The sequence below is a fragment of the Colobus angolensis genome, unplaced genomic scaffold (genome assembly GCF_000951035.1).
Source record: "Colobus angolensis palliatus isolate OR3802 unplaced genomic scaffold, Cang.pa_1.0 Scaffold112, whole genome shotgun sequence".
Classification (NCBI taxonomy): Eukaryota; Metazoa; Chordata; class Mammalia; order Primates; family Cercopithecidae; genus Colobus; species Colobus angolensis.
Window position 1 is genome coordinate 1813764 of NW_012112253.1, and position 8278 is coordinate 1822041.

The 8278-nt window shown below is 39.5% G+C and overlaps 1 pseudogene; it reads right to left on the reverse strand.

Annotated features, from left to right (window-relative positions):
- Positions 1 to 7169: 7169 nt before the first annotated feature.
- Positions 7170 to 8278, reverse strand: part of LOC105523336 — a 15983-nt pseudogene continuing 14874 nt past the window's right edge.

An 8278-nucleotide genomic window follows, 5' to 3' on the forward strand; every position in this document is an offset into this window, starting at 1 on the left:
AAGAAATACTTGGCCTTTTTAAAGGCTTACAACTTTAAGGGGTCCACGTGAAAGGGTCGTGATAAATTGAGCAAGCGTGGGAAACGTGACTGGGGGCTACATGCATCAGCTAACAGAACAGAAAGTTTTACAGTGCTTTTTTCATACAGTGTCTGGAATTTACAGATAACACAAGCAGTTTAGGCCAGGGGTTGATGTTATTATTATTACTTTGTTTAACTCCTAGGGCCGGGTGGTGGTGCCAAGGTTGTCTGGCTATTTATCTTACTTTTGTTTCTTTCTCTGTTTACTCCTGACTTGTGAACTAGGCAAGGTTGGGGGAGGAGGGCAGCAGGAGTAGTAGTGGGCTCCTTCCTTACTTCCTCAGGAAGCCTCTGGATACAGTTACACAGGACCCACTGGCTCCTCATTATTCATCATTTCTCAACCCACTGCCACTGAGTTTCTGCTTCTGCCATTCTGCCATGACCAACACATCATCGAATGTCATGGACCCACTTAAGCCACCCCAGAATTTCCTTGGGACCCTTTGGAATTTGTCTCTCTTGGGCCTCCACTCCCAATCCCTAGGCGACCACCAGTCTGCTTCCTGTCACTACAGGTTAGTTTGCATTTTCTAGATTTTCTACAAATGGAACCACACAGTATGTCCTCCTTTTGTTTAGCTACTTTCACTCGGTACAATAATTTTGATATTTACCTATGTTTGTGTGTATATATTGTTATTTTTTTCTGAGTAGTATTCCATTGTATGGATATACCATAATTTGATTATTCATTTGTTGATGGAAAAATTGGGGTTATTTCCAGGTTTTAGCTAGGATCACACAATACCCAGTGAGTCCATTGGGTTTCCAAACTCACACTCTGGTTATTTCCTCAGTTCCAGAATGCAGAGTTTGAATAGACAAACTCCAAACTGGCAGAATCCCTACAATGTTTCCCTGACAGTGGGACATAAGACTATTCTGGTAGGAAAGGCCAAGCAGAAACCACTAGAACTTTGTCAACATACAAAAATAGTACATCAAAAGCAATACTGCATTCCTGAAGGAATTGTGCAGATTACTGCTGCCCTCAAGAACTTGAAAGATGCAGGGGAGGAGATTCTCATCACATCCCATTTACCTTACCTTACCATCCCATTTACATTTAGCCTGTGTAGAAGACAAATGGATGTTAGAGAATTATAGTAGATTAATATAAATTTAATTAGATGGTGATTACAGTTGCAGCTGCTCTTCCAGATATGATTTCATTGGTGGAGTAAATCAGCATAACCCCTAGCACCTGATATGCACCTATTGAGCTGGCTAATACTTCTTTCTTTATACCTATTAGTTAAGGGCTATCAAGCACCATTTTATTTCAGCTGACAAGGCTGGCAATACACCTTCACAGGGTATCACCTCTAGACAATATAAACTCTTTAGTTTTATGTGATAATCTAGTCCACAAGGACTTTGATTGCTGCTGTATTCCATAGGATATCATGCAGGTGTCCTATCATTGATGATAGCATGCTGATTTTCCCTGATGAGCAGGAAATAGCAAATACTATAGTCACCTTGATAAGGCACGTGGAGGTCATAGAGAAGGAAACATATCCCCAAATGTAAAAATTCAGAGGGCTGTCACCTCAGTGAAATTTCTAGGCGTTAAGTAGTTCAGAACATTTAGAGATGTCATTTCTCTTTTTACTAAAAGGTATAATGCCTAATTGGGCCTCTTTGGAGGCAAGATATACCTCATTTGGACATGTTTTTCTAAACCAATTACTATGTAACTCTAGACTGCCAGTGTTAAATAAGACTGAGAACCTAAGAAGATTCTGAAACAGGTAATGCTGCTATGCAAGCTACTTTTCTATGTGGGCCGCATGAACAACAGATCTGATGGTGCTTGAAATGTCTGTGGAAGATAAGAGTTACCCAACCTAGAGTACAGTGGTGAGATCTTGGCTCATTGCAACCTTGACCTGCTGGGCTCAAGCAACCCTCCCACCTCAGCCTGCTGAGTAGCTGGGACTACAAGTGCATACCACCATGCCCAGCTAATTAAAACAATTTTTGTAGTGATGGGGTCTTGCTATGTTGCCCAGGCTTGTCTTGAATTCCTGGCCTCAAGTAATCTTCCCACCTTGGCCTCCCAAAGTGTTGGGATTATAGGCATGAGCCACCAAGCCTGGCCTATATAGAACTTTTACTGGGTCCTTATGGGTGAATCACAGTATAATCCTTTGGACTGGGGAGAAAAGTATGTCGTTCTCTGCAGATAACTATTCTGCTTTTGAGAAGCAGCTTCTGGTTTGCTACTGGGCCATAGCAGAGATTGAATGCTTCATCAGGGACCAGGAAATTACCATGCTACCCGAGTTTCCCTCCATGAATTGAACATTATTTGACCCATCAAGCCATAAGGTTGGGTATATACAGCAGCATCCTATCATTAAATAAAAGAGGCACATATGCCAGATCTGTCTCAAACAGATTATGTACAAGTTTTTGGCATAAACAAGTCACCCAGATGACCACAACTCCTGTGGCCTCATGAAAAGTTTTATATGCCCAGTTGACTGAGGAAGGTAAAATGTGGCCATGATTTATAGATGGTTCTGCACTCTTGTGGAGCAGAAGCTTCTTTAAGTTGACTTCTGAGGCATTTAATTGCTTCCTTGATTTTCAGTTTGATAAAATGTTCCAGGCTCATCTTATATTCAAGGAATCTATCATTTCTCCAAGGTGGCCCAGTCAGTTTTAATAGGAATTGTAATTTAAATCACACAATGTGGGTCCTGGCAGCAGTCCTTGTTTCTAGGACTTTTCTGTATTTAGGATTGCCAGATAAAATACACAGTGCCTATTTACATTTGAACTTCAGATAAACAAAAAATAATGTTTATATAAATATATCCCATGCAATATTTGAGACATATACTAAAAAGTTATTCAAGCAAAAAAGCATTAAATGAGACAAAGAAGGACATTTTGTAATGTTAAGTGCCACATTCCACAATGAAAATATAGCAATTATGAATATCTGTGCACCTGTAATTTGAAAAAAACCACAGGAAGCTAAAGGAGAAAGAGAAACACACGAATAAAAGGGAAATAACAAGGCTGGGCACGTTGGCTCATGCCTTGTGATCCCAGCACTTTGGGAGGCCGAGGTGGGCACATCACCTGAGGTCAGGAGTTCGAGACCAGCCTGACCAACATGGAGAAATCCCATCTCTACTAAAAATACAAAAAATTAGCTGGGCATGGTGGCACATGCCTGTAATCCCAGCTACTCGGGAGGCTGAGGCAGGAGAATTGCTTGAACCTAGGAGGTGGAGGTTGTGGTGAGCTGAGATCATGCCATTGCACTCCAGTTCAGGCAACAAGAGTGAAACTCCATCTCAAAAAAAAAAACAAAAACAAAAAAGGAAAATAACAAACCATTCTGAGTACATTCAAGTGCACACACAAAAAAGTAAGGATGTAAAAGACCCAAACAATATAATTAAAAAGTAGATATTTTGAATATATTCACATTATCAGTATGTATATATAAATATCTATATAAACTATACCCTGAAAATGGAAGATGCACCTTCCTCTTAAATAAATGTATGGATTCTTCATATAAATTAATCATATAGTAGGGCTCAAGAAAGACCTCAGTAGGTTTCATAAAGTAGAAATATTAGGTAAAACACTCTCAGCCCCTAATGCAATAAAATTAGAAATTAAAAATAAAACAACAACAAAAAGCCTTTTCACGTGGAAATTTTAAAACTCTTAAGCATCTCTTTATTGAAAGGGGAAATGAAAAAGGAAAGTACAGACTTTCTTTAAAATAATGGTAATGAAAATACTACAAATCTGTGTAATACATAGATCAGTAATCAGAAAAAATTCATAACTCTAACTCCTATATTGTTAAAAACAAAAGAATGGAAATAAATTCTCACTTGAAAAATCGAGAAAAATGACAGCAAAATAAAGCAATGACAATGTTCTAATAATACTAAATATACATTTCTTTTTCAACCCAGCAATCCCACTTCTAGAAATTTATTCTGAAGATACAAGAATGCAAAAATGCATATGCACACAAATTCAATGTAAGAGTATTTGTAATTATAAAGTACCTCATAGGGGATTGGTTCAACAAGCTATAGTACACAAACAAAATGGAGCACTATGTAGTTGTTAAAAAAATAACTAAGAGGATCTCTGAACTGATATGGAATGATTTCCAGGAGATATTATGAAGCAAAAAAAAGTAATGTTCAAGCCGGGCAGGGTGACTCACGCAAGTAATCCCAGCACTTTGAGAGGCCAAGTCAGGCAGATCACAAGGTCAAGAGATCAAGACCATCCTGGCCAACATGGTGAAACCCCGTCTCTACTAAAAATACAAAAACTAGCTGGGCGTGGTGGTGCACGCCTATAGTCCCAGCTACACAGGAGACTGAGGCAGGAGAATCGCTTGAACCCGGGAGGCAGAGGTTGGAGTGAGCCGAGATCACGCCACTGCACTCCAGCCTGGCAACAGAGTGAAACTCTGTCAAAAAAAAAATTTTTTTTTAAAAGTGTACACACATAGTATGTTACATGGTGTATAAGAAAAAAGAGAAAATAGAAAACATGCATATATCTGCTTACCATCACAAAAAGAAACAGAAAATAAGCTAGAAAACAATGAATTTGGTTATTTACAAGGAAATAACCAAGAAATATAGGTCCCGATTTCTAATACCTTTCCCCATTAAAGGGCTCCTGGCAGAAAAGCCTATTTCAGAGCTGGGACATTGTCGTAGTCCATTTATGTTGCTACAAAGAAATACTAGAGGCTGGATAATTTATAAAGAAAAGAGGTATATTTGGCTCACACCTCTGCAGGCTGTACAAGAAGCATAGTGCCAGCATCTGCATCTGGTGAGGGTTTCAGGAATCTTCCACTCATGGCAGAAGGCAAAGGGGAGACCACGTGTACAAAGGTCACATGACAAGAGAGCAGAAGCAAGAGAGAGGGGACAGAGATGCCAGACTCTTTTAAACAATTAGTTCTCACAGGTGCTAAGAGCGAGAACTCAATCATTACTGTGAGGACAGCACCAAGCCATTCATGAGGGATCTGTCCTCATGATCCAGACACCTCCCACTAGGCCCCGCCTGCAACACTGGGGGTGAAATTTCAACATGAGATTTGGAGGGGACAGCTGTCCAAATGATATCAGACATATAGGTTCAAGATAAGCCTAGAGCATCTTGTTTTGCTGGAAATTAAGGAAACACTCTCCACAAAAATGATGGGAACGTGATACAACAACATAGGAACCAGCTCAAAGGGATCCCACCAGCCAAACCAACTGAACTTCAAAAATAATTAATGAATTGTAAACCATTAAAAAATATGGGAACTCATGAGTCCAACCAATAACAGAAAAAATGGGAGAGAAGCCAGAGCTCAGGTTATAGTCTATGCTAAGGACTAAATGGCAAACACAGAGGCAAATGGGAAATTAGAAAACCATCACTTTGCCATCTTCATAGTAAAGACTGGATCAGACAAGAATAATCATGCTCAATCTAGGGAATAGTGCTGAAAAGCAGCAGGATACTGGCATGGACATAAAATGTTCCCCCACAGGCTGTTAACCAGCTGCAAGGGAGAAAACAAAAAGTAATTATACAATGGAGAAATCAGGCAATACCTTGATCAGGTGATCAAAATGAACATCACCGATGAGGAACAGATGGACTTTATGTACCTCCAGATGTGATATTCTAAAGAAGGCATAACATCCCTGTATAGAATTTATACCAAGAATACATAACCCCAATCTAATCACAAGGGAACAGCACATAAACACAAAATGAGGAACATTTGTTTTTAATCGTGGAGGGGAGAAACTGTATTCTTCAAAAATGTTTATATAATGAAAGACAAAATCTGGAATGCTCCAGATTAAATGATACTAAAGTCATGATGATTAAATGCAATACCTCACCCCAGATTGGATCCTGGAAGGGGTAAAATTGCTATAAAGAACACTATTAGACAAACTAAAAAAATTGGAATACAGATGGTATATCAGATAAAATATTGTGTTCATGTAAATTTATGAAGTTGATAACTGTTCTAAAGTTATATGAGATTTCCATTCTTAGTAAAAATAAGCCAAAGTATTTAGTTATGATGTATGTAACTTACGTTCAAATTGTTCAGAAAAAAAAAATTATAGAAGGAGAGAGAACAAATGTTAAAGCAAAGGATAAAATGTTTGCCTCAAACATAAGCTTCTTAAAACATCCTTAAGATTATGTTTACTCCCCTGGGTAAAACCATTATGAGCTTTCTACTGCAAATAAAGTAAAATCCAAATTCTTTATCAGGACCTACCAGGCCAGCAAGATCGAACCTCTGACCGCCTCTCTTAGATTATACCATGACCCCCACACCCTGCAACCCCCTGTGCTGGTTCATGGAGCTCTCAGATCCTCAGAAACATCCCTCTCTCTCCTGCCTCTGGGATTTTACACATTCAGTGTCTTGGCTTGATAATATCCTCTGTCCACTCTTTATGTCTGACTTCTTTTCATCCTGGCAGTTTTAGCTTAGTGCCACCTCCCCACTCTATTTAAGGTAGGTCTGCCCCCATTCTCTCAGTATCCTTTTCTATTATATCATAACTGTTACCCAACATCCAGGTGCTTAGGAAGGTTATATAACCTGCAGAGTTCACATATCAACCACTTCAATTGCTGACGAAGCTACAAAACACATTTTAGTAAATAAGCATGTCAAAGAGCCCTTAGAAGACATCAATAATGTTGACTACTGTAATCAATCCAGTAGGAAATAAAAATGTTTGTTATTGCCCAACTGCAGCTTACAGTTTTAAAAAAATACTCTTCAAAATATTTTCAGGAGCCTCTAGTTTAAGAAAGTTACTATGGCTTGGGGTATAATCACTACAGCTGATACCTAGGAGAATGACAACAGTAAAGGCTGAGGAAGAAGTTCCAGACATTGTCCAATTTCTCATTGCTACCTTGTTTTCTTAGAAACTTACAACTTCAGACAAGAGAACATTAATGCATTAATGAGGCTACCAAAAAAAAAAAAAAAAAAAAAAAATGAAGGGCCTCCCCTGCCTTTCCAGGCCTGTCTAGAGGCTACTGGCAGTAGCTTTTAGTCCGTTGAAACGAAAATCTTCCAAAACCTTGCAAAAAGGCCATCATCTGCGTTCTCCAAAAAGGCTTCACCCTTTCCTCCTCTTGAATTCGGCAGCCACCGTTCTTTCGCCTTGCAAACAGGTTCTAAAAAGTGGCAATTATAAGTGGACTTTCTGGCCTTTCATGCCAAAGTTGCCCAAGTACAGAGGCCGCTGGACCAGAGCATACAGAAAATCGCTATGAAATCTAAATCTGACCAGCACGAAATTGCTAGCTCCCTGAGTCTAGGGCAAATGCCACATGTATCTTTGTATCCCTCTTAACCATGAGCGTGAAACTTCCTGGAGCAGGAACACAAATTGATTTTTATCCCTATTCTTAGGGCTTAGGATGTGACAAACACTGTTCTAAACTCTGTAATAGTAGTAACTCCTTTAATCCTCATAACAAGAGATACTGTTATATCCGCTTATAGCTGGAGAAACTGAAGCACAGAGAGACTGTGTTACTCGACTAAAGTCACACAGCCACTACATGACAAAGGTGGAATCAAACTCAGATGGTCTGATGCCAGTTTCTATGCACTTAACACTATGGTACTTTTCAACTTTGGCAGAATTTAATCGAGCATGTCATATAATGTGATACAGGTAATAATGCCCTTAGAGTCCTAAAATGGGAGAGCTTAGCTTGGATTGGTGTGGTTTGAGAAAGGGAGCAATCGCTCTGGAAAATAAAGGTTGGGAGATGTTAGCAAGGAGGAAAGGCAGGTAAATTCCACTCTAGGAACAGAATCAGTGCAGGAGAAGGAGCGGAGGGGGACAAGCTCACTGGATTAAGCTAAGTGGAATCCCAAAGAGCACCTGGGAGGAGATTCCATAAAGTATGTTGCTAACTAGTATCACTATATCTTTCTTAGTCCTTCTGTAGCAGGACAAACCACAGACAAAACTCCTCAGACACCGGATTAAAGAAGGAAGAGGTTTTTTATTCGGCTGGGAGCATCGGCAGACTTGCGTCTAAAGAGCTGAGCTCCCTGAGAAAGAAATACTTGGCCTTTTTAAAGGCTTACAACTTTAAGGGGTCCACGTGAAAGGGTCGTGATAAAT